At 36.9% G+C, this 25,072-nt stretch overlaps 1 pseudogene; it reads right to left on the minus strand.

The window, feature by feature from the left end:
* LOC143637791 (kynureninase-like) overlaps window positions 1-12,698 on the minus strand; it is an 86,657-nt pseudogene extending 73,959 nt beyond the window's left edge.
* Window positions 12,699-25,072: the final 12,374 nt, after the last annotated feature.

Below are 25,072 nucleotides of genomic sequence, written 5' to 3' on the forward strand. Positions count from 1 at the left end.
GGGCCATGATGGACTGTAATTTTTTAGTACAGTCCTCCCTGATGGAAAAGTGCTAAGTAACTGAGCTACATCTTTCTGATCATTCATAGGATTAATTTGTAATAGTCTTTAAAATAACCCAATTCTCAGAAACTAATGCACAAGTCCTTCCAAAGATGATTCTAAAGAGTTCTTCCTTACTAGATGAAGGTCTTTTTTCAAACATTTTCTAAGTGAGATTGTCCATCATCTCCCAATGTAAAATTCCCATACTCCTAATACAATTTGTTCCCTCTTGGACTGGCTTATTTTTGCAAGATCACATATCAAACAAAGTATATTACATTTTACCATTTAATTTCTAAAGACTGTCTCTTCCCACTCTTTTTGTTGTGTTTTTGTTTTATTTGGTACTGGTGACTAAACCCAGAAGCACTTTACCAATGAGCTACATTCCCAGCCCTTTTTATTTTTTATATTGTGGCAGGGTCTTGCTAAATTGCCCAGGGTGGCCTTGAACTTGAGATCCTCCTTTCTCATGCTCCTGAATAGCTGGGATAACAGGTAATCACTACCAAACCAGGTGACTCCTCCCACTTGAATGCCAGTTCTGTGAGAAACATTTCTAATCCTTTTTTTATTGTTGTATATTTTTATCTAGAATTGAACCTGTAGCATAGCAGTCATTTAAGCAATATTTGTCACATAAATGAATAAGTGTTTATTGATAAATATGCTAATATTGATCAAATATAATTTTAGAAAGTAGCCAAAGAGATGAAGGAAAACTTTGATGAAGGAAAAAAATGATGATTTTAGACTTAACTATCTCAGGGTCATTGTCTTTGATTTTCATTACTTTTTTAATGGTTTATCACATTGAAAGCCAATGAGAGATCTAAATATTACATTGGTGGAAGACAAAAGGACAGGCAGTAATCTTCTAGATCTATGCCAATATATTTAAGTATAAAGTTCAGTCAAAAACAACATGGTATAGACTCACTTTTTCATTCTTCTCCCCTCTAAATATAACTAAATGCTACAAAAGCAGTTAAGAGATTATGAAAAGTTGAAGGAAATATATCCTACGGACTTGAGGATAGACACACTATTGGAGCCCCGGGTTTTCTTTTCATTTCTCATTAATCTTCTTTTAATCTTTCATACAAATCTTCTTTCTTTGATTAGAAAGGGAAAGGTGAGCAGGAACATAGCAGTAAGACCCACTGCCCTGTGGAGGCAGGAACCCAATCTGTCTGAAGTAGCACCATCAGTGTATCTCAACCTGCCAACCCATCCCACACCCATTACTGGCAGGCAGTATGCAAGTCCTTCCACCCACATTGGTGGTACAAGCAGGCCCATTATCTCCCAGGCCTCTACCCCAAAACAGAAGATAAATTAGCCCTGGGATCTCCCAAAACTGCTTTTATTGGTAGTACACCAGTTGTACCCTACTACTTCTCTCTCTTCCCTGTGACAGAAGATGTCTTGCAACCCTGAAAGAAAACATCAGAGATAAATGAGAAAAATCAGTAGCACTGAGTGCTGAGAGAACAGACCAGAGAATATACTTTCCATCTTCCATATCTGGATACCCTGTGTCCTAACATGTCAGGAGTAGCAAATGAATTATGGGTCTTTGAACTGACCAGACACAGAGGTGAAACCTCCCTTGGGAATTTCTAGGTGCAATGGTATTGCACCTAAAAGGTATTGCACCTAAAGATTTCCCAATCAATATGGTGACACCATTTTCAAAGGGAGATTCTGTACCAGCCACAGAATTTATAAGTTCATAACCTTGGGTTCAAACACCTGCTGCCTGGAGGTAGACAATTATACGCACAAGCTGATAAGCCCTAATTGGGCTGCTTTTACCCTCAACTTCAGCTTTGATTATCTTGAAGTCGCTTTCTCTCTCTCAATAAATCTTTATATCTTCCACCAGAGGCAGGCTGAACCACCATGCCCATCTTTTTATCCACTTTTGTGTCTGTTTGTTTTTTCATAATCTCCTCATTGATCAGTTTGTGCAGCCCTGAATAAACTGTTACATAGGACCTGACACTATTCAACACTGGAAAGCCTGGAGAAGCATATTCTGCCCTCAAAGGCAGAACAAGCAGTGATTCAGCAAGAATTCAAGTGAACCAGAAGAATGAAGCAGACCAGAAAAGCATTGCAAGAGCTCACCAATCTGCATTTTCTTTGGAACACAGCCAACAAAGTTAGGCTAGATGCTACCTATTAAATCTAGACAGGATAACTCTCAGCTAACATACAAGACCTAAATAGGATATATAGTCACCCAATTTAAGGTATCAAATGTCTAAGATACAATTGGAAATCACCAGCCATTCCAAGAGGGAGTACAATTGCAACAGGAGTGATAACAGAAAATCAACTGACACCAATATTGAGATGGAGCAAATGTTGGGACTGTATGATAAATATATTAAATCAGATCAATGAGGAATTTTGAATTCCTGTGCAACAAATCCAAAAGTAGAAAATGCAGCAAATAATTATATAAAATTGAGCAAAATGGAAAATATATAAATGAAAAATGTGATAACACATTTTTTAAATTGGAGTCTTGGCTAAAAAGTAGAATAGAGAATATAGAAGAGAGATATAGTGAACTTGAGAAAGGATCAATAGACTTTAGTCAATCTGAACATCAAAAGAAATATAGCCTATAAAGAACATGGACAGAGCATTAGGACTTTTGGGACAGAAAACAATAACAAATAAATCAAATATTTATATCATTAGAGTTTCAGAAATAGATTAGAAAGATGTGAAACTTATAGACTACTCAAAAAATAGCTGAAAACTTTCAGAATTTGGTAAAATTCTTTAATTCTATGGATCCAGGAAGCTGAGTGAAATCTAAGTAGGATAAATCTAAAGAAATTGTTGCCTCATTATTATACCAAAACATATAGTTAAACTTTTAAAAACTAAAGAAAAAGGAAAAATTTTTAAAGCAACTAGAGAAAACAATGCATATTACACAGAAGTGAATAAATTCCATTGGCAGGGCATTCTTCATCCGAATCTGCACAGGCCAGGAGGAACTGGAACAATGCTTTCTAAGAGATGAAAAAACTTCATCAACCAAAAATTCTATGTCTGGAAAGCTATATCTTGGCCTAATGGGGAAAGAGAAATATTATACTACCCAGGAAAACTAAGAAAATTTGTTACCAGCAGGCATAAATGTAGAAAATGGTTGGAGGAAACTCTCCTAACAGTAAAAAAATGATAATAAAGGAATGTACTTGAAATTCTAGAATACAAAGAATGAAAACAGAATAAGTAAAACAGAGGTAAATTATATTAAATTACTTTTTTTGTCTTATTAGTTTTAAGAATTATATTTGATGTATGAAGCAAAAATTAAAATACTATCTGTTGTGATGCTAATACATGTAGCAGAAATAATTTGACTATTTTAATAATGGAAGAGTGTAATGGGACCAAAATGTAAAGTAAATATAATATTTTCATCAGTGATAAAGCACTGGTACAAATAGACTGTGATGTTACATATGTTTTATTATAGAGAGCAATTAATAGAAAAATGGCACACATTATTTACCAAAAAGCAACATTCATAAGACAAAATAGAGCCTAAAAATTATTCATAGGAAACTGAGAAAGAGAAAGAAGCAAAGAAAGAGACAACAAATAGAATGGCAGACATATCTATAATTCCTTTTAAGATCAATGTCTAGAACACAGTTGCTCTTGGACATATGATGAGTTTATGTTCAGACAAACTCATTGTTAACTGAAAACCTCATACATCAAATCTACTCTCCCATGTTTACTGCATCAGTATTCACAATAACCAACAAATGGAAATAACCTAAGACTTTATCAACTGATGAAAGGATAAAGAAAATTTTGGAGATATTCACAATGGAATACAATTTAGCCATTTAAAAGGATAGAATTCTATAATTTGCAACAATATGAATGGAACCGGAGATTGTTAAATTAATTAATACAGACCCAGAAAGACATGTATGTCTCTCTTATATGTAAAATCTTTAAAAAAATAAGTTTATCTCAGAGCAGTTGACAGTAGAATGGTGGTTATTTGAAGCTAGGGAGAGTAAGGGGAAGGGAAAGATGGGGAAAGGATGATCAATGGTTACTAAATAATATTGTTTGGGAGGTAAGTATAGATGACAATAATGTGCTACTTATTTAAAAAAGATAAAAGAATTTTGAATGTATTTACCAAAAGAAATCATAAATATTTAAGGATATATTAATCCTGATTTAACTATTGCGAATATGTAGCATGCATCAAAATATCATATAGTATCCCATAAATATGTACAAATTTTGTGCTTATAACTAAATAATAAAATAACCTTAAAATCTTTATTTAAATGCATTTAATACACTAATTTCCCAAACATCACACATGAGGAACATAACACACTGTAGATCATCAGTTGTTTACTCTCATGAGAGTTGTTCACTGCTCAACATCATGAGAGTATTCTTAGCTCATAAAAGATTCACATACATAGTTCAAAGGAAAGTTTCTACTGAAGATGTAACACTTTGATATTGTTATAAAATTCAAAAAAAATTAAGTCAAACAAACCATCTTGAATTGAAGAACATTCATATACCAATCAAAGAGATTTGCACGGGTGATTTTTAAGAGCATGACCTAACTTTATTCCAAAAGAAACTGATTTAGAACACAAACATAAGTAGTAAAAATGAGATAGATGGAAAATGTTATATTGTGGTAGGTAATCATAAACAAGCAGACGTGGCTATAAAAATGTCAATGAAACCAAAAGCTACTTTTTTCAAATATCAGTAAAACTGATAAACCCCTATCAGAACAGATAATAAAAAGAGAAAAGAAATAAATCCTAAGTACTAAGTTTGATTCAGGGAATATCCCTACAGATCTTTCCCGTGATAAGAACAATAGTAGAAACAGCAATGAGCACTGAGAAGTTTCTCTCAGAAGAAATGAACCAAGTGGTAGAAGACCACAGATTAATACTTTAATTAAGACCACTGATAAATACTTCATCAGGATAAAAAACTGTTCACCTGAATAATCTCATAATCACGAAAGGAACTTCCTTTTCAGTTTAAAAGTCCCCCCCCTGCAAATAAATTCCCAAGACTAGATAGCTTCACAAAAAATTTACAAATACTTTAGGAGGAATTAAAACTAATCTTATATAATATAGCACTGATAGTAGAAGATTGAACATTTCCCAAATCATTTTATGAAGCTAGAATTACCCTGAAATTAAAATAGAAGATAAGACATTTTTTTTAAAAAAAGTTATAAGTAAATAATTCATTAAATTAGAGGCAATTTTAAAAAATTCTAGAAAACACATTTTTGTGGCATGTAAAAAAGTTATACTCAATGATCAAATGGGAATTACATCAGGAATAAAAGGTATGTTTACTGGAGAATTTTATTTTAAAAGCCAACTAATACAATGCATGGCATAAATAGAACAAAAGACAAAATGACATGATCATCTCATAGATGCAGAAAAAGCATTTGAAAAATTTGAGACCACATTTTTTTGTTTTACACATGACAGTACAATGATCTTGACATATCATACATCTGAATCAGATAGGATATAATTTCTCATTTTTCTGAGTGTACAGGTTGCAGAATTACATTGTTGATACCACTTTTTGATAAAATTACTCAAAAAAAAAAACTAGTAGTAGAATAGAAAGAAACTTGCTAAACCTGATTAAAAAAAAAACCTCACAGTTAACATCATATATAATGGTAAATATGATGATTAATTTTGTGTCAATTTGACTGTGACACGAGATAGTTGAACATAATTTCTAGGTGTGTTTATGAGGGTGATTCCAGAAGAGAGTAACATTTGAATTGGTAAACTAAGTAAAGCTGATGGAACTCCCTGACGTGGGTGTACATCTGCAAGATGTTGAGAGCCTCACTAGAACAGAAATTGTGGAGAAAGGCTGGGTTCACCCTCCCTCTGCCTAACAGTTGGAGCAGAAACATGGACCCTCTCTTGCCCTTGTCACTTCTGGTTCTCAGACCTTCCAACCCTCAATGAGAACTTATCAGCAGTTCTCCGGCCCTCAGGCCTTTGATCTGTGGCAATAGATTTCCTGGGTCTCCAGGCTGCAGAGATTGTGGGATTTCACAGCCTCCACAATCATGTGTGAATCAATTTCTTATTATAAATTTTGTGATGAATATATTTGTATTCTTTTGTTGTTATTGTTGTTGTTTGTTTGTTTCTCTGAAGAGCCCTGACCAAAACAGTAAAAGATTAAGTGCTTTCCTCCTAAAGCAAAGCACAAAGCAAGAATGTGAATTTTCACAACTCTAAATTGAATGCAGTATTAGTTCCAGCCAGTGAAATAGGGCCAGTTAAATAAATAAGACACCCAAAGGAAGAAGTAAAAACATTCTTATTTGTAAATAACATAACTGTCCACACAGAAAATCCTAAGGGCTGCCCAGATTTATAGAGTTTGTAGAACTTATAAATAAGCTCATCAAAGTTATAAGATACAAGACCAAATTATGAAATTCTTTATGCAATCTAAAAATTAACTGTGGAAACCAAAATTTAAAAAATATATACTATTTATGATCACTGTCATCCAGCTACTAAAGAGACAAGAAGATCATAAGTTTGAGACCAGCCTCAGAAATTTGTTAAAACCCTGTCTCAAAATAAAACAATAAAAAAACTGGGATGTATCTAAATGGTTGAGCACCCCAGGTTGAATCCCCAGCTTCAGAAGGAAGAAAGGAAGGAGTGAAAGAAGCAGGTAGGGAAAGGGAAAAAATCAAGTAAAGTCAGCCAGCCAATATCCCAAGTTTACATACTGTATGATATCATAGTTTTGAAATGACAAATTCACAGGAATAGAAAATAGATTAATGGGTGCAAAGGAGTAAGTATGGGCCAAGTAGGTGAGAAAAGGATATATGGTTTTAAGGGTATCAGGAGAAAATCTTGTGGTGATGAAACCATTCTGGATCTTGATTGTGGTGGTGGCTACATGAACCCAGACATATAATCAAATTACATAGAACTAGACAAACACCTATGGATACAAACGAATATAAGTAAAATTGTAAAAAGAAAAAAAAAATAAAGACCAATGAATTACTCAATGTAGATATTCTGGCTATGATATTGTACTATAATTTTGCAAGATGCTATTACTGAGAGAAATTAAAGTTATAGATAATCTTCCTATATAATTTCTTATAACTGCATGTGCATTTGAAGGGTCTCCAAAAAAGTTTTTTAAGAAACAGCTCTTGCTGTATCATTTTTTTTTCATTACCCCAAATTTCCACCACTGGGAACACACTATCATAATGATCTAAGATATTTTTAACACTCCCGTTTATCATTCATATCTATGAGGTCAAGTATAACTTTTAAATCACTGTGAATTCACTTAATGAAAGAAAGCCAGAATGACTGTGTCAATGTGTTTGATAAACTTGAAGAAACATAGTACAGTTCTTTAATGAAAATGACCAATGCAAATACATGCAGCAATGTGCTCAAAGTTAGGTGTGCTACCAGCAAATTCTTTAAAAAATATTATTTAATTGTAGTTGGACCCAATACTTTTATTTTATTTATTTCTTTTTAAAAATATTTATTTTTTAGTTGTAGTTGGACACAACACCTTTATTTCACTTGTTTATTTTTGTATGTGGTGCTGAGGATTGAATCCAGTGTCTCGCACATGCTAGGCAAGTGATCTACCACTGAGCCACAACCTCAGCCCCACCTACCAGCAAATTTTGATAGTAAAATGGAATTGATAAAAGAGAAATTTGAATTGACAAAAGTTTCAAAAAACTATTTTTTAGTTATGAACAATCCACTCATCTTCCCCACCTCCAATTCCCAAAGGAACTGAAGTGGCTTCAAAGCCAGGATCATACTTTTAATTACAAATAATCATTCCTAAGTTACTGATCATTTTTCTTCCCAATTAACAGACATTTTCCAGAGAAAGTAAAAAATTGCAAATTATAGACTGCAAACAACTTTCATGTAAAAGAATTTGTAGACCATTGCTCAAATACAGAGTCACACAAACTCTGAGATTGATTGGGACGCTGAATTTTGTTTCAACATCCAGTGGTGGCTTTCCAGGTGCTCCAAGGATTTGCCCACTAATTTCATGTACAGTCATAGATGGGTCAAAACGCCAGCTGCGTAGTGACTTCAATTAAGTCAACAAAGAGAATTCACCTGAAATTATTTATGTGACCTCATGTTCATATCTTTAGATTGTATACTGGATGATCATTTGCATTTATAGTTTACTTATTCTTGTAACTATTTCATGGGGAAAAAAAAGCTGAGCCCATTTGCAATTGTTTCCTACATTTTAAAATAGAATTATTCTTTGTTCTGACTTCAAATTATTTGCATATGAAATGTTTTACAGGTTATCTTCGACAAAGAAAATGTCATTACATTTTTATTTTCTTATAGGATTCTTAAGTAATTTCTCATTCAGCAGGTCAGTAGAAAAATCATTAGAAGAATGATTTTCACATTTAGCACACACATTTTCAAATACTCAATTTCTATTTAATTTAACTGAATTAGAACTAAGTGTATGGGTCCTTTATTTTAAAATGTTTGTTAGGCACTGGGAATATCACATGAGCTACTTTTTTTTTTTTTGAAATCTGAAATCATGCAAATGCCTCTCTTTAAAATACCAGAGATTTTACTCTCCTGAAAATTTGCATTGTTAGAAATATATAGCATAAAATGAACCAAAGGCTATTAAGGTTTTTAAGATGTCAACTGAATTCTACACACTACATTTATTCTGTTCCCATTTGCTACCAAGGAAAAGTGCAAAGTCAAACATGTTCTTACAAAAAGCACTATAAGCTGCATGTAAATGAGACCACTTTTCCTGAGGGTCTATCTTCGATTTGATAGTGCATTTAAGTGCTTGCTTTCACTCAGAATAGGTTGAAACATACAAATAGAAATTGAGAGCAGTGAAAATGTCATTTATCCAAGATTTTCCCCAGGAATAAAAGAATCAAAACATATTATACTGTCTCTTAAAAGCAATATTTGATTAACTTAGCAATTATTTTCTATCAGGAAATACAAATATTAAATGTATAAAAAATGCTGCAGGTGATTGATGACCAGAAGGATATACAAATCTGGCCATTTTATTGAATACTATTGCTTTTTAGTGCATCAATATCCTATCCTCTTCTATTCTCTTCTCTCTCTTCATTTCTGGGTCCAAATGCCATACTGATAGCTGCAGGGTTCGGATTTACAGCTATGGCTACTTAACATAAACTCACCGTATTCTATATTCTATATGGTAGATATAGAAAAATTCCACCCATTCTTTCTTCTGCAACTCATGACTTTTGAATATATCCTATAGTTAATGTTCGTTTTTATACTATATTTTACCAACATAACTCATAATTATTTCTCCAGTAGTTTCCCAGCTAGAACCCATGTTGGACAGATGTAACTTCCACAGGTAGCTTGAACAACAGTTAAAAGCATGGTTCCTATTGTCAGACACACCTAGGTTTAGCTTTTGAGTCTTCCCCTAACACTACAATGAGAAAGTTATTAAATGACTCATGGCTCATTTGCTGTTTTTTTTTTTTTGTAACAATAGGTATAATAATTCTCAGTTACCCATGAAATAATATTTGGGAATTTCTTAGAATAGTTCTAGAATTTAGAAAATATGTTAGTTCTTATTGTTTTAACTTGTCCCAGTTGCATGTAACATTGAAAAATCTCTGGGAAAGAAACTCAGCCCATGATGAAAACAAATTTAAGTCATTAGAAAGAGAGGTCAATTTAGTTTGTATATAAGGTTGTATATTTTTCCCCTTCTTCTCCTCTTCCTTTGTATTTAAACTCCCTCCATCTTGCTTCAGAAACAAAACTGGCATGTCCTTTATCGAAGGTATCTGCAGCCTAGGTTCTAGAGCAGAGCTAAGCAGAAACAAAGAGCCAAAGTACAATAAATAACATGTAATTATGCGAGTGAAAGAAAAATCTAGAAATATAAGCATTTAAGTTTGGGGTTGTTATCTCAGGAAAATTGACAAGTACAAAGACGCATAGGTGAAATTAAGGCACTGCCATAACAAAACTCAAAATTATGGCTTTGCTTTAAAGATTAGTGTCTATATTAAGAAAACTATATTTGCAGCCTAGAAAAATGATAACTCATAGGATGCGATGACAAAACAACCTGGAGGGAAATGACACATGTAATAAACACGTGGTATTACACAAAAGGGGTTGCAAAAGTAAATATTACATAGGTACCTTGGTTACCATTTGTTGCATTAGACAAAACGGGACAAGAAAGGGGCGTTTTTAAAAAAGAAGCTATCTCTTTTTTTGTAGTTGTATTTGGACACAAAATACTTATTTTATTTGTTTATTTTTATGTGGTGCTAAGAATCGACCCCAGGGCCTTAACATGTGCTAGGTGAGCACTCTACCACTGAGCCATAACCCCAGTCCAAAGCTATCATTTATATATATATATATATATATATATATATATATATATATATATATATATATATATATATATATATTTTTTTTTAGGGGTAGATGGACACAACACAATGCCTTTATTTTTATGTGGTACTGAGGATCAAACCCGGGTCCTGCCTGTGCTAGGCAGACACAAACCCACAGTCCCTGCCTGAAGCTATAATTTTTGATGAAGGAATAAGTTGCAGAAAAGACAACCTTGGTATTTCAGAAATTTGAAGTGTTAAAAGATAAAAATATTTATCTTCCAAGTGGCTAGGGCCAGCAACTTGTTCTTGAATTTCCCAGAACTGTGAGAAATGACTATCAGTTTATGATAGTTCATTGTTACAGCTTGAATGAACTAAAATATTCATTTGGACCTTCTTAAACCAAATGGTCTTAACTTCTTTCTACATTAGTCACCTATTCCTCAGTCCACCTTCATCTAAGGTCAAATATTAACTCAAAATATGGAACTCCAGTAGCTACCCCCTAACCCTGTTCATTTGTCCTGCTTCATCTCCCAAACTCCATCTGCACTGAGCTTTGATTTCATGGTCTTCAGCAGAACAAAGAACTTTGACCTCTATTTTATCCTCTTCTGTGACCCCTATATGAGTTCATTATTCCTGTATTTTATTTCAGTCTCTGTTCTATCTCTATTCAGTCTGTGTCGCATAGTTGATTTCAAGCTTCAAGCTTACAAGCATGGCTCGAATTTCTGTTTTGCTTACTTTCTTTTAATGCTCTTCTCCATCTCCTCGTCCTTATTTTCCTTATCCTTCTTTTCCTTTCCTTATACTCCTTCTTCTTTCTATTCTTCTCCTCCCCCTCCTCCTTTTTATCCTACCCCCTCCTTCTTCATTTCTACTCCCACTAAAATGCCAACAAAGCTGGCTAAGAATTGCAGGAGAAATAACACACTTCTGGAGATAAGAAATCTCTAGTCATATTTGAACTACCCTCAGTGGAGTGCTAAGAGAATTTTCCAATTACTAGTCCTACAACCCTTGTACCAATCCTACCTTATTATCTCTCCCTGATTCTACTATTTACTATTGCTCTCTTCAAATAGTCTATGCTCTAGTTTTGTTTTATTATTACATTCTTTATATTTTATTTGTAACCACCAATTCTTCTTTCTTTCTGTCCTTGCTAGACTTTGATTATATTATCCATATCATTACTTCTTCAGTTCACTGTTCTACTCATTAGTTTTTCTCTGAATAATCTCATTCTTTTTGACTTATTAATAATCATAGCTCTCTATTTCCAACACAGATTTTTTTCCTTGAGTTTCAGATTCATATATATTCAAGAGAATGATGAATATTGATTTCTACCTAGAAATCTGCAATGTGTCAAATTCATCATTCTGCCTGATTCTTCCTTCAATATTCACTCACAATTAGACCTGGGAACCTGACAGAAATTTTTTGGTTCTTTCTTATCTCTCACCTTCAACATTCATTGCCCCTTTCTTTGTCTTCTCCATTTCTGCAGGCTGTGTACCAACATAGGCCTTCTCTCCTCTGGATTGCAAACTGTAACTGCTACCAAATTATTATTTCTTCTGTCTTCTCTCTGGTCAAAATTGTCAAAATGAGCCAGACAAGGTGGTGGAGGCCTGTAATCCTAGTGGCTCAGGAAGCTGAAGCATGAGGATCGAGAGTTTAAAGCCAGCCTCAGCAACTTAGTAAGGCCCTAAGCAACTCAGTGAGACCCTGTTGGGTTGGGGATGTGTCTTAGTAGTTAAGCACCCCTGGGATAAATCTCCAGAACCAAAAAAAAAATGACCCATGTAAAAGAAAGTCTGGTGCAATTATTTCTCCTCCTAAAACATTCCCTATAGGCTAAGATTAACACCATAAGTTACCCCCCTACCCCACAGGAAGTCTACAGGTTCTCCTGTCTTGTTTTTGTTCTGTGTACTAAACTGACCTATACTACTACCAAATTATGTGAAAGCATACAATCTCTCCTATATCCAGTTTTTCTAATAAATTTTAATTCAGCCTGACTCACCTCAGAAATCACCTTGTCCAAGAAGTATGACCTTGTATCTGGGAAGATGGCAGAGTAGTGTAGACTGCTTTCCAAGCTGTTACGTGGCATGAGACCAAAGTAGCAGACATGCAACTTCATGGTGATGTGGGTAGGGGGAAAGAGGGATTCCACTGGAATTTAATACTGGACACTCAGAGCAGCCTGGGGACTCAGAACATTGGATACAAGAAAATAAAAAAAGAAAGCCCACTGTGGGCTCCAGCTGCCAGAGACAACCCTCCACCGACAAAGGGAGGAGGACTTGGGGCAGCCGCCTTTCAGGTGGTGCTGTGGCGCCTACGGGTGTGGAGAAATCTGAAATCAAAAACACTGCTTGAATTTATCTGAACTAAGAGGCAGGGCAGCAACCCGTGTTCTTGACAAGCACACTAGGTGCTGGGTAAGCAAGCTGAATCCGGACTGGCTGCAGATTGCTGAGGTGGGAGCCATCTTGGGGCAAGCAAGCCTGTGCTGACATCAGTGGAACTCAGGAGAAAACATACCTACATACACAGCCACAATATTCCAGTTTTCCTGCAGATGCCTAGCAAAGGACTTAGGTGTTGTCTGGCATAACGTGAGAGAAACACACATGGGGTGGACTCTACCTAGGAGGACGTAAGCTGGAATGGCAAAGGGGAACCTTGTTCTGGTGGCTCACATGACCAGCTGAAGCAGCCCAGGAGTGGAGTCAGAGCTGGCAGGGGTGAGTTCACTCAGGAACTACACCTGGGAAAGCAAAACTCCTAAGCAAAAATGAGTGCGGGATCAGCAGTACTGACACACAATTAGATTTATTGAGAGGCACCTGAAAACCAAACCCACAGAAGCAATCAGCCAAAGTGTAGCCCTAGGGGCACTTCAACCTGGTCTCTCCAAAGAAGGCACCTTTCAGTCTCACCTGACAATACCTGACAATACCTGAGGCCCAAATATATCTCAGTGCCACCGCCTGCCTGATCGCCCCCTCAGAGAATATGCTGCAGAAACAATACCCTAGGAGTGCACAGATCTGGTAGGAAGGGTCAAAACGGAAACTGTTACAGTTCACATGTGGTGTCCACCAAAAGCTCACATGTGAGACAGTGCAGGAAGGTTTGGAGGAGAAATGATAGGGTTATAGCCCTAACATAATCAGAGAATTAATCCCTGGTGGGATTAACTGGGTGGCAACTGGAGGCACATGGAGTGTGGATGGAGGAAGTAGTTCATTGTGGGCTATCAGGTATATATCTTGTATCAGAGAATAGAATCTCTCTCTTTGCTTCCTGATGATCATCATGTGAGCTGCTGCCCTCCACCACATTCTTCCCCATGATGTCCCTGCCTCACTTGGAGCCATGAGGAACGGAGCCTGCTCTCTATGGATTGAAACTTCTGAAATCACAGCCTTAAATAAAGTTTTCCCATACAATTGTTCTAGTCAGGTCTTTCAATCAAAGCAAAAAAAAAAAAAAAACTGACTTAAATACTGACTATGTCTTAACCCACTAAACCTCATACTGGGGAGAAGAAAAACTGAGTCTCATATCAAATAGCTTATATCTTGGGCCACTCCAAATAGTAACTCAGAAATCAACATTATAACAGGAAGGGATTAAAGTTCTCCACTTCTCTATCAGTAATTTAATCAGAATAATTGTTAAGAGAGACAGTTGAACACAGACATTGACCACCCATTTTAGTCAAATATTTTGACCACATCAGTACTCAGCAGGCTCTAACTTCCTGGCATCTCGTTATACAAGATTTTCATGAAATCCAGTCAATTAAATCACTGTCTGGTACACTCATGATCAGCAACAGGACATCCAAAGTTTCTCTAGTGCCACCTGGTCATGGGTATTTCAAAAATTCCATGGTATTTATCTAGCCATTTTTGAAGGATGTAGTTGGAGTCACTGTGGGTTTCAATTCATTCAGGAACCATTTAATGGTGAGGAAGCTGATTTCAATGAAAGCTCTGGAGAACTCTCACAGGCAAGGCTTCCCAACGAGTGGGCAAAGGATCACATGAAGCCAGGCCCATTGAGGTCTACAATGTGAGTTCCATGTGTGTTTTGACTCTCAACTATGGCTGCCAAGTCTTTCAGAAAAAATTATGTGATATCCAGGCTGAGATTCCCACTGCTCTGTGGAAATCCAACCTGGGAATAGATCTCAGGTTCCAAGGGCGACTCTCATGCATCGCCTCCTAATATTCCAACACAATTCATGGCAATACTACTCTGAGGTCAGTTCCAGAACTTTGTCTCTAAGGGGAATCACACCTGAGTTCAATCCCAGATGGACCCAGTCATCTCTTCTAAACGCCACACAAATGACTGCAATTAAAACCAAAACACTCCCACATGGCCCTCATCTTCTTCCATATCCACACACATAATAACCACTGACTGGTTGTTTCCCTGTGGGGCGCAGCCTAAGACAGTGTCCAAAATAAGCTTCCTTGCCCCTCATTTGCCTAAAGTCATGGTGGCCTGGACACCCTTCCTGTGAATCAGGAGTGATAAAATAGGCCTGCGGTTAATACTGCTCTGCTTCTCCAATTTGAGGCATACTGACTGTCAGGTATAGATTCTTTATGTGATTTGGAGTCATGAGAAAATACAAGCTCCTCTGCAGTGGTTTGAAGAACTCATTTGACCCAAAGGATCCCTATTCTCACTTGATGGAGGTCAGTACCCTAACAGAGGAAGGCAAGAGGCTTCATCCACAATGACTCATCTTTTTGCCATTTTGTTTTTGGATGCACACATGGGTTCTTTTTTAGATCCATCAGATGCTGAGAATCTAAGCCACAGCCTCACACAGGGCCAAGAGTCTGATTCAGACACATCCCTTTCCAAAGCAATTAAGCAAAGAGCCACAGGTGATGCCCATTTATTTCCATTTGAAAACTGTTTTCTTCAGGCTTCACAAAGGGGTGGCCTGAGGCAAAGACCTTCCTGACATTCAGGGCAACACAACAATAGGTAAGCAAAAGGCCCAAAGCAGGGTTTCTCCACTGAGACTTTCCTGGTCACACTGATATCTGAGTTTTCTTAGATGCTCCCCATTCCTTTCAGTTATTGAGTACGTGGCCATGTAACAGAGCTTGGAGGTGGTACATATTTTGGACACATAAACATGCACCTATTCTAGAGAGTGGCCAGAATTCATGAAGAAAACAGGAACTTAGGAAGATAGCAGGTCTTGCCCATCAATAAGGCAAGCCACATTCCATTCCTAAATTGGGCAGGTTGAATACTGGGAAGCTTTCTACTAGACAGGACCCATCCATTGATTCATTCTCTTTTGTAATGTCAACAACCACGGACACAGTGGGATACACAGACATAGAAACACTCGCCTTTTCAAATGACTTACTAGAAACAGTCCACTCCAAAACAAACAAACTGCCTTTCCTACCTATTCTCAGAACATGAGACAAAATCACAAACTCACATCCACACCAACAAAGGTACCTCCTTCCCCCAAGTAGGTCTGTGACAATCCGGAGTGTCCTCTGACTGGTGGGCCATACTATTTTCCCGCAAAATGGACTGTCCTGTCTCAGAAATGGTATCCTTGGCCTACTCTTTGAAGTTGTCAGGAGCCAGCGGTGAGCCACTCACTGCTGTCTCAGGAAAGGCCCCTCTTCAGAGCTATCCTGGCATTTGGCCATCCTCACATCAGTAGATACCAAGAAAGACTGACTCTTTCCTTGGTAAATCCAAACAAGTGAGCCCACTGGGACTGGGACTGGGACTGGCTCTCGGTGCCTGGCTTCTTGGATCCCAAGTTCAGAGAATTCCATCACCAAGGAAGTTAGGTAGGTCACTTCTTTCAGGAACTGAATGAGGTCACTTCCTTGGCAACCACTTTGTCCTAACAGTTGCTTCCAAGATCCCCATGAGATGGAGGCTACCCCTACACCCTGTGACACTTTCACAATTTCGAGTGGTATATCAACCATTGGCACCCAGGAACAGCTCTCCACACAGGCCTGGTTTGGTCCATCATCTCTACATTAAGAAGAGAGAGGCTGATTCAGAGACAATCATTCATCCTGACCAGGTTGTTTTCCATAGAAGATTACTTTTGCTCTCTCAGGTCCTTCATATCTGCCTACATCTTCTCCAGGGATCATTTCTGCATGGACTTTTGAAGTTCTCAGCAGGTGGAAGATCCCCTACCTTCCTGTATTGTAAGAACAAATCTGTCCCTGCTCTTCTGTAAAGTTAGATTGAGGGAACAGTGTATGGTTAGGTTTAATAGCATATTCGATTTGGGTTAGGAATGATTCTGCTGGATGAATAATTGTATTGGGAACCTGTGATATTTTAAGAATATAGATGTAAAATGTAAGTATGAAAACAGAAAGCTTGGAAAGATTTGAAGCCCAAGATGGCATTGGGCCCTTGATTGGGATACTTAGCTTGAATTATGTTCTTCACCAAAGTCTCAGATAAATCGATATACAATGGCATAGGACCCTGTACCTCGGATGATTGAATGTAGAAGAGAATATCCAGTCAAAAAGAGATAGTCCATAGTATTAGGAAGATAGTGATTAGGATTAGGAAGAAGAGTGAGTCTATGAGTTGTAGAAAAAGTTCTTTAGCAATAAGATTTCGGTTAGAGAATGAATGTAAACGTCAGCACATGTGAAGCGTCAGTCACAATGATGAACTGGTGAAAATATGTGGGAAAGCAGATATCAATAGAGACATTAGGAAATCAGGCAAAGTATAAAGTGAGTGATAGGATTAGACATTTTCAAGTGTTGAGGTTGAATATATAATCCTAGGAAGAAACAAATATGTAGTCACCAATAGGATTTACATTTGAGAGCATTAGGCAACCTGAACATGGATGTTTTTAGTAATCCATGCTCACTTTCCATAAAAGGCTTTGGTAAAATCATAAGTGTGACATTTGTGTCCAGAATATTACATCCAGAATATATATTTTGTGTCCAGAATATTACTATGATAAAATGTATATGTAGATCAGGTGACATGAGTATTACTTCCATCATTACGGGGAGCAATTTTTTGAAAACTTAGATTAGTACTGGGGATACAAATAGTTGTACCCTGTGTTGATGAATAGAGAGATGATGCGTAAATAGACCATATTTTGAATAAATTATATAACTATTTAAAACTTTAAATAATGGATTGAATTGATATCTGAAAATATATAGGAAATCCTATATTGATATACATACATTCATTCCAACCAGTTATCTATCTAATGGTAATATTAGGTTTATGGTTTATCATGAAGAGTGTGTGAGTTTTGCCTCAAAAATGATTATGGAATCGGAAATAATGTGTTTAGAAAGAAGTCTAGTGAAATGATCATAAAGAAACATGGAGGAATACATGTGTTCTCAAGGAGGAAGTGAATGAAAGTGAACCAATTGCCTATAAATGTGTGTACTTGTGGATGAAAAGATATATCCTATGATATCCATAAATGAAGAAAAAGTAATGTACCAGTGTTGAATAAAAATGAACTTCAAAATATACATCATGTCCCATAGGAATCTACTTGCATTGATTTTAAACTGGGTCAGTTACTGTAGAAATATTAGGATTTGTAAGCACCATTCACTGAAGTTAGTTTTCAGTACTCGAAAACAAATATGTATTTCAGGTGGTTGAATATTTCTGAGAATAATCTTGTGAAATGTTGATTATAAATCCACATACATGAACATGAATGAATTTAGGGAGTGTTTAATAAGACACATATATTTCATATTTTGAAAAATCTAGAGTGTGTGTGTATATATATATATATATATATATATATATATATATATATATATATATATATACATACATACATACATATAAAACTCATGGAGAAATATTACAATGAAAATTTGACAAGATTTATAACACATACCATTGATAAAGCAGAAGGCAAATCCAAGTATACACCATGCCTCCTATGAAAGGCCTGTATTTCTATTCTGTTAGGTTTCTTTTTATCCATCATATTAGGATTAGTAGTCAGAGTCTAGTAGGTTATGTGTTAGTATCAGGGATCAGTATTTCAAATGGAAAATAGGAAAATGAATCTAATGTGTATGCAAATATGTACTACACAAAAATCTTGCCACTCTCATCCAGAACAATCCCTTGACTTTAACATCGCTCCAAGTAAGACACAATTAGTGGAGAGGAGTTGGAAAACCTGTGATTACATATGTGGAACTGAAAATTCTTAGGAGTTTACAACATTGGATGTGGTAGAACAGTTTCCAAAAGTAAAGGAGAGGTTAAACACTCCACAAACATGGAGCTCTGCTGGCCTAAAAACTTCTTGAGAAACTGTCTCTGAGGTTGGGCACATGAAATATATGTACTTGTGAGGAGATTTAGCTTTCTTTGTAGTGACACCATCAAATCTGGGTCTGCATCTTTGTTACCTGGAGGAAATGCTTCCTTATTTTCTAATGAACACGAGGCAGCAGTTCTGAATTCTTTCTTTGTAGGTAAACTGTGGCCACTGGGAGTTAAGTGTCTCCCCGTGTGGTCTGTGAAGCCATTTGGTCATCGTCCATTTTCGTGGTGTTTCTTACTGCTGCACTGGGAGTTTGGTATTGGCTTACTGAAATACAAGGAGTTCAACTGGGACAGAATGCTAGAGGGACTTTGTTACATGTGGTTGGTCAGGGTCTTCAAGAGAATATTAAAAACACGGGTCTATCCCACATAGCTTTCCCCATTGACTATAGCAACCGGATTCTGAACATTGCCCTGAAACCTCTCAATATAATAAGATGCCTTTACATATAAGGGTCTGCTGCCTGCACCATGTCAGTCACAAGTCTTTTGGAAAACAATGGCAGATCCACGTGGACCCACCACAGATATTTATTCACAAACCTATAGTCCACTGCTCTATGCCCAATACTCAGGAGGCTCCAACTTACTGGCATCTCTGTTCTACACCATTTTCATGAAACCCAGTAAATCAAGGCACTGTCTGGTTCACTCATGATCATCAACAGGACATCCAAATGTACTCCAGTGCCACCTGGTCATGGGAATTTCAAAAATTTTATGGAATTTATCTAGCCATTTTTCAAGGATGAAGTTAGAGGCACTGTGGGTTTTAATTCATTCAGGAACCATTAAATGGTGAGTAAGTTCATTTCAATGAAAGCTCTGGAGAACTCTCACAGGCAAGGCTTCCCAAAGAGTGGCCAAAAGGTCACATGAAGCCAGGCCCATTGAGGTCTACAATGTGAGGTCCACGTGTGTTTTGAGTCTCAACTATGGCTGCCAAGCCTTTCAGAAAAAATCATGGCTGAGATTCCCAGTGCTCTGTTGAAAGCCACCCTGGGCCTAGATCTTATTTTCCAAAGGCGAATCTCATGCGTGGCCTCCTAATATCCCAACACGATTCTTGGCAATACTTCTCTGAGGTCAATTCCAGAACTCTGTCTCTAAGGGGAATCACAGCAGAGTTCAAGCCCAGGTGGACCCAGTCATCTCTTCCAACCGCCACACAAATGAACACAATTAAAACCAAAACACTCCTATATGGCCCTCATCTTCTTCCATAAAGAAACTCATCATAACATCTGTCTGGAGGTTTCCATGAGGGGCACAGCCCAAGACAGTGTCCAAAATAAGCTCCCTTGCCCCTCATTTGCCTATGTCAGTGTGGCTTGGACACCCTTCTTGTGAACCAGGAGTGATCTGTAAGGGTAAATGAAATTGAAATTAAAGCGTAAAAGTTAAAGTGTAAAAGACCAGGTGTTGTAAAGTTTCTAAGCTGCAAGGCCTGAGTTAAAATGTAAAGGACCAGGTATTGTTAAGTTCCTATGCTACACGTAAAACCTGAAATTCTTGTAGCTTGTAGGACAATTCCGGGACTGCCCAGTAAATATTCTCCCTGACTGCCTGGTTTTTTAATAACCTAGGACCCTGTGTGGCCTGGCACATAGGCATCGCAGGGCCTAAACCAATCAGTTTGAATGTGTACCCCGCTTTAGAACTGACCTATCACTCTTGCCTAACTTATTCCCACCAATGAAAGAACTAATCATGTTTATGAATTGTTGTTTGATTTTCCAGTGGTGTATGATGATTTCTTAAAGGAGACTGTGATATATGTAAAGTCCTGCCCTCCCCAAAAAGTTTACTTAAGCACTGCTCAACCCCTGCTCGGGGATATGGGCTGTTTTCCCTTCTTGAGTGAGCACGTAGCCCCAGCATGCTGGATTGGATCCTCAATAAACGCCTTTTGCTGTTGCATGAGCCACGGTCTCTTGGTGGTCTCTTCCTCCGACCTTTGCCTGACCCTTACATTTGGTGTGTTGACCGGGAATCATGCAACGCAGGACAAGGAGACCCCAACAGACCCCTCTGGGGGTAAGTAAGGCGCCTCTTTCCGTTTTTCGTTGCGATCGCTCAGAGCTTTATGTTCAGGTTCGGTTTTTCGGTTTTCGGTTTGGGTTGGCAGAGTTGTTGCCAGAGGAGAGCGTAAGTTCCCCCTGGCGGTGGTGGACAAATGTGTCCTAAAGCCACAGGACACATCCTTGCAAGGGATGCCTTGGAGGACTCGGGGAGGGATGGATGTGCCCTCATTAGATGAGGAGGGACAGAAGTGCCCTCATTAGGTGAGGAGGGACGGATGAGCCCTCATTAGGTGTATCTGCTGCCAACCCATCAGGTCTTGCCGGCTACTTTTTTCTCACAGGTTGAATTCACTGTCTGTCTTTGTGGTCTAACCCATCATGTTTTGCCAGTTACTAGGTTCTAATCTTTACTTCTGAACTCGTGTTAAATGTTAACTGTGTGTCCTTGTTTGTGTCACGTTTGTATTGTCCTTGTCTCTGTTTGAGTAACTCTCATTATGGGACAAAGCCATTCCATGCCTCTTTCCTTGAAGCCTTTCCTGGTCCCTGCCTCCAATCCAACCCCTTCGCCCACGATCCTATCACTCAAGCTTTCTGCTCCTCCCCCTCTTCCCTCCATTCTTCCTGAGTCACAAGATTGTAGATCTTGGGGTTGTGAACAAACGGGAGCTGCATGGTGGTCTTTGTGTGTCTTTTTGTCTGTTTCTGTTAAATGTGATGGCATTGTTTGGACCGATGCAGAGTCCCGAGTTACAACCTGCCTTAGATGTGTGGAAGTAACTTTAGCTAAATTTTAACCTAATGCTTCTCCTGTGAGGAACCAAAAGTCAATAGAACCGTCAGGTTTTTGGTTCTCACCTTTTACACCTCTTTTAGCTGTGTTTTAAAGAACTTTGATAAACTTTACTCCCCTTTGTTAAGCGAGATTAGGGAATCAGTGTTTTCTTTTCTTTCCATAGTTTGCTTGAGCACGCCCACTGCAGAGGGAAATGCCTGGGGTCTAAGAACTTTGATATATCGCTTAAACTTTTCTCAAAACCCTGTCCTCATTATTAAATTTTCATTAATTGGCTTTGGGGATGGGAACCAAGCCTTCAGTCATAAATTTTGACACCCCAGAGGGGACTTTAAATGAATCCCACTCTGCCCTCTTGGGGAAGCCTCGCACTCAAAACAACTGCAAGCAGAGGATAAACTTTTTGGGAGCTGACTACTGAAAAGTTGGGAGATATAGAATATGCCTGGTGCCTGGGGGTCAAACCAAACCAGAGGAACTAATCCTGTAAGTAAATGGTGAGTCTAAGGGACTCCCAGCAGCTGCCAGAGCCATTTTTCTGTGGGGAACTCTCTTATTCCTTACCTGCACTATAAGGATTACTCCACCTCTGTTGACTTAACAAACGGGACAATGAATGAAGTAATATGTTGATATTATTGATTGTTTCTTGGGGATGATCTTGGCTGAATGTGTATCAAAAAATGATTTTTTTTAATTGAAACAATCTGGTATCTAAATTGGTTTCTAAAGCATTGCACTATCATACAGTTAAAAGTTGGGTTTAAACAATTGTTTAGTTTGATTTCAGGTAGTTCATGCTAGGAAACTTAAATACTTAGGATAAAAAAAATTAAAAAGTTTTCATTTTGAACTAGGTAGCCTGAGAAAATTTCACTATATATACCAGTGCATTAACTTGGGCAAAGATTATAAATTATGATATGGTATCTGTTCCCGTCAGTGTGTAAGATTTTTAAAAAAGGTGCTAAATTAAAACATTAGTCTGGCTTATTGAAATGACATTAATTAGCAACAGTCTTGGAAATTTTTAAAGCTTAATTTCGGATACACATGGTAGTGTGTGGTTCTTTTTAAAAATTTTTCAGCCAATTTAATGTAACTTAATACTACTTTAGAAACTTCAGAACAAAGAAAGTGGCTTAATGATCCTATAGTAACTTCTTCTGTTGGTGGCTTTTACAGTATCAAAAAATGATCCTATTTTCAGTTTTGTGTGAGAAAGTTTTTCTAGTGTAGAAAAATCTAAAGATATAAAATTTTGAGAATTACATCTTAAACTTGCATCATAATTTTCAACATCCAAACCTGGAAATTATGAATTATAGCTAAAATGCCTTAGGCATGAGGTTTCTGCTCAGAATTCCAGTCTTTCCAGTTTTCCAGACCTCAGCCAGGACTTAAGTTGATATGCCAATTAAAGAAGCCTGCAGCACTCAGCAGGAGACAGATACAAAGGAGTAAAAGTGTCTTTTTACCTGAACTCAAACTAGACCCAACCAAAAAAGTATATTATATGCTATTTACTAATTACTGTCCAGTCATTTTTTTAGGACTCTTGCTTTTTGTTAGATTCTGTATTTTTTTTTTTTTTGAGCTCATGATCTTGATCCTGCAGACGGGTTAATGTTTTCTGATCAGTTCTATTTTTGATTAACTGCGGAGTTTTTAAACATTGCAATCGAGATTTCACCTGAAAAAGCTACAAGGCCTTTACTATTGTGTTATGTGTTACATTTGTGTTACGTGTTGTATGTCGGTATGTCTGTATGTGTGTATGTCCATATATCATGCAGTGATATGACAATTGACAGATGAGGAGCGCTCATGAAAAATTTATAAATGGATCCAAATATCTTTGATTCACGTGATTCAAATGTTTCAATTCAAATTGGGTAAACAGATAAAAATAGAGATGTCTTTAAAATTAGGCCTATAAGTTTTCTAGGTGTTCAAAAAGGCCCTAATGAAATGTTGATGTCTATAAAATGATCTGCTTAAATTCATAAATTTACAAGTATTGTTTCAAAATGTGAACATAAAGAGGTTAGCAGATGGAAAAGAGAAACTAAAAGGTTCTAGATATAGATTTAATAGAGGAAAAATGTGTTTCTGGATAAGAGAGTCTATATGATTAAGTAATTAAAAGGGTTTAAGTAAATAATAAAAAAAGGTTTGTGTAAGTTGGTTATATGTGTAAGTTTTGAGCAAGTAATCTTAAAAAATTAAACAGCTGGTTAAAAAAGTACTGTTTTCATAAAATTGTGCCATGTTATTTCTTTAAAAAGCTAAACTTGGTTAATACAAAAACATCGATGTAATTGTGGTGTTAATGTGTTCATATCTTCCAGGTATACAAGTCTGTAAGGTAGAAGCTTCAAAAGAGCATTCTATCAAGCTGGTATTCTAAGGTTGGATGGTAATTCTAGGCTTAAAAGAAAAACATGTTGGAGATTTATGTATATCATTTGTGTTCTATAATTGGACTTGTTATCAATAAGATATGTACAGTTCCATGTTACTTTTTACACTGAGAAACAATCTAAATGTATTTTTAAGTTAATGAGAGCCAAATCTGTGAAGGTTTTATTGTAAAACACAAAGGTAATGCCCATTCATTTCCATGTGAAAACACACACAGAAATTAAAACTAGCAATATATCTCCCAATCGAAATTCATGGTGAAATATGTATCGTCCACTGATCCAAAAATATTAATTTTACTGAACATAGATTTATGAATAATGTTGTTCAACTAGGAAGGTCACCCATAGGTTGAATTTTAAGATCCAACAGCATTTAGGAGGAGTGATCTCTTCTCATAATTTGTATCTGCCAAGTCAGCCACCTCACAAGAATGTATATGTGATACCAGGTAGGATTCTATATGTGCATATAAAAATATATGTGCCGAATAGGTTACAGAGAAAGGGAGACAGGAATTCACATATTTATTAACTTTAAAAACACATGGAGAACTATTTTAATTAAAAATTAACAAGATTTATAACACCTACCCTACATTATGCAAAAGGCAAGTCCAACTATACACCATGCCTCTTCTGAACTGCTTGTATTTCTATTCTGTTTGGGTTATTTTTCTCCATCATATTAGGAATAGTAGTCAGAGTCTAGTAGGGTATGGGTTCATGTCAGGGACTCAGTATTTTGAATGGAAAATTGGAAAATGAATCCAATGTGCATGCAAATATGTGCTACACAGAAATCTTCCCACTCTCATCCACAAAAATGCCTTGACATTACCTTTGCCCCAAGTAA

Source organism: Callospermophilus lateralis, unplaced genomic scaffold, assembly GCF_048772815.1.
Source record: "Callospermophilus lateralis isolate mCalLat2 unplaced genomic scaffold, mCalLat2.hap1 Scaffold_161, whole genome shotgun sequence".
NCBI lineage: Eukaryota > Metazoa > Chordata > Mammalia > Rodentia > Sciuridae > Callospermophilus > Callospermophilus lateralis.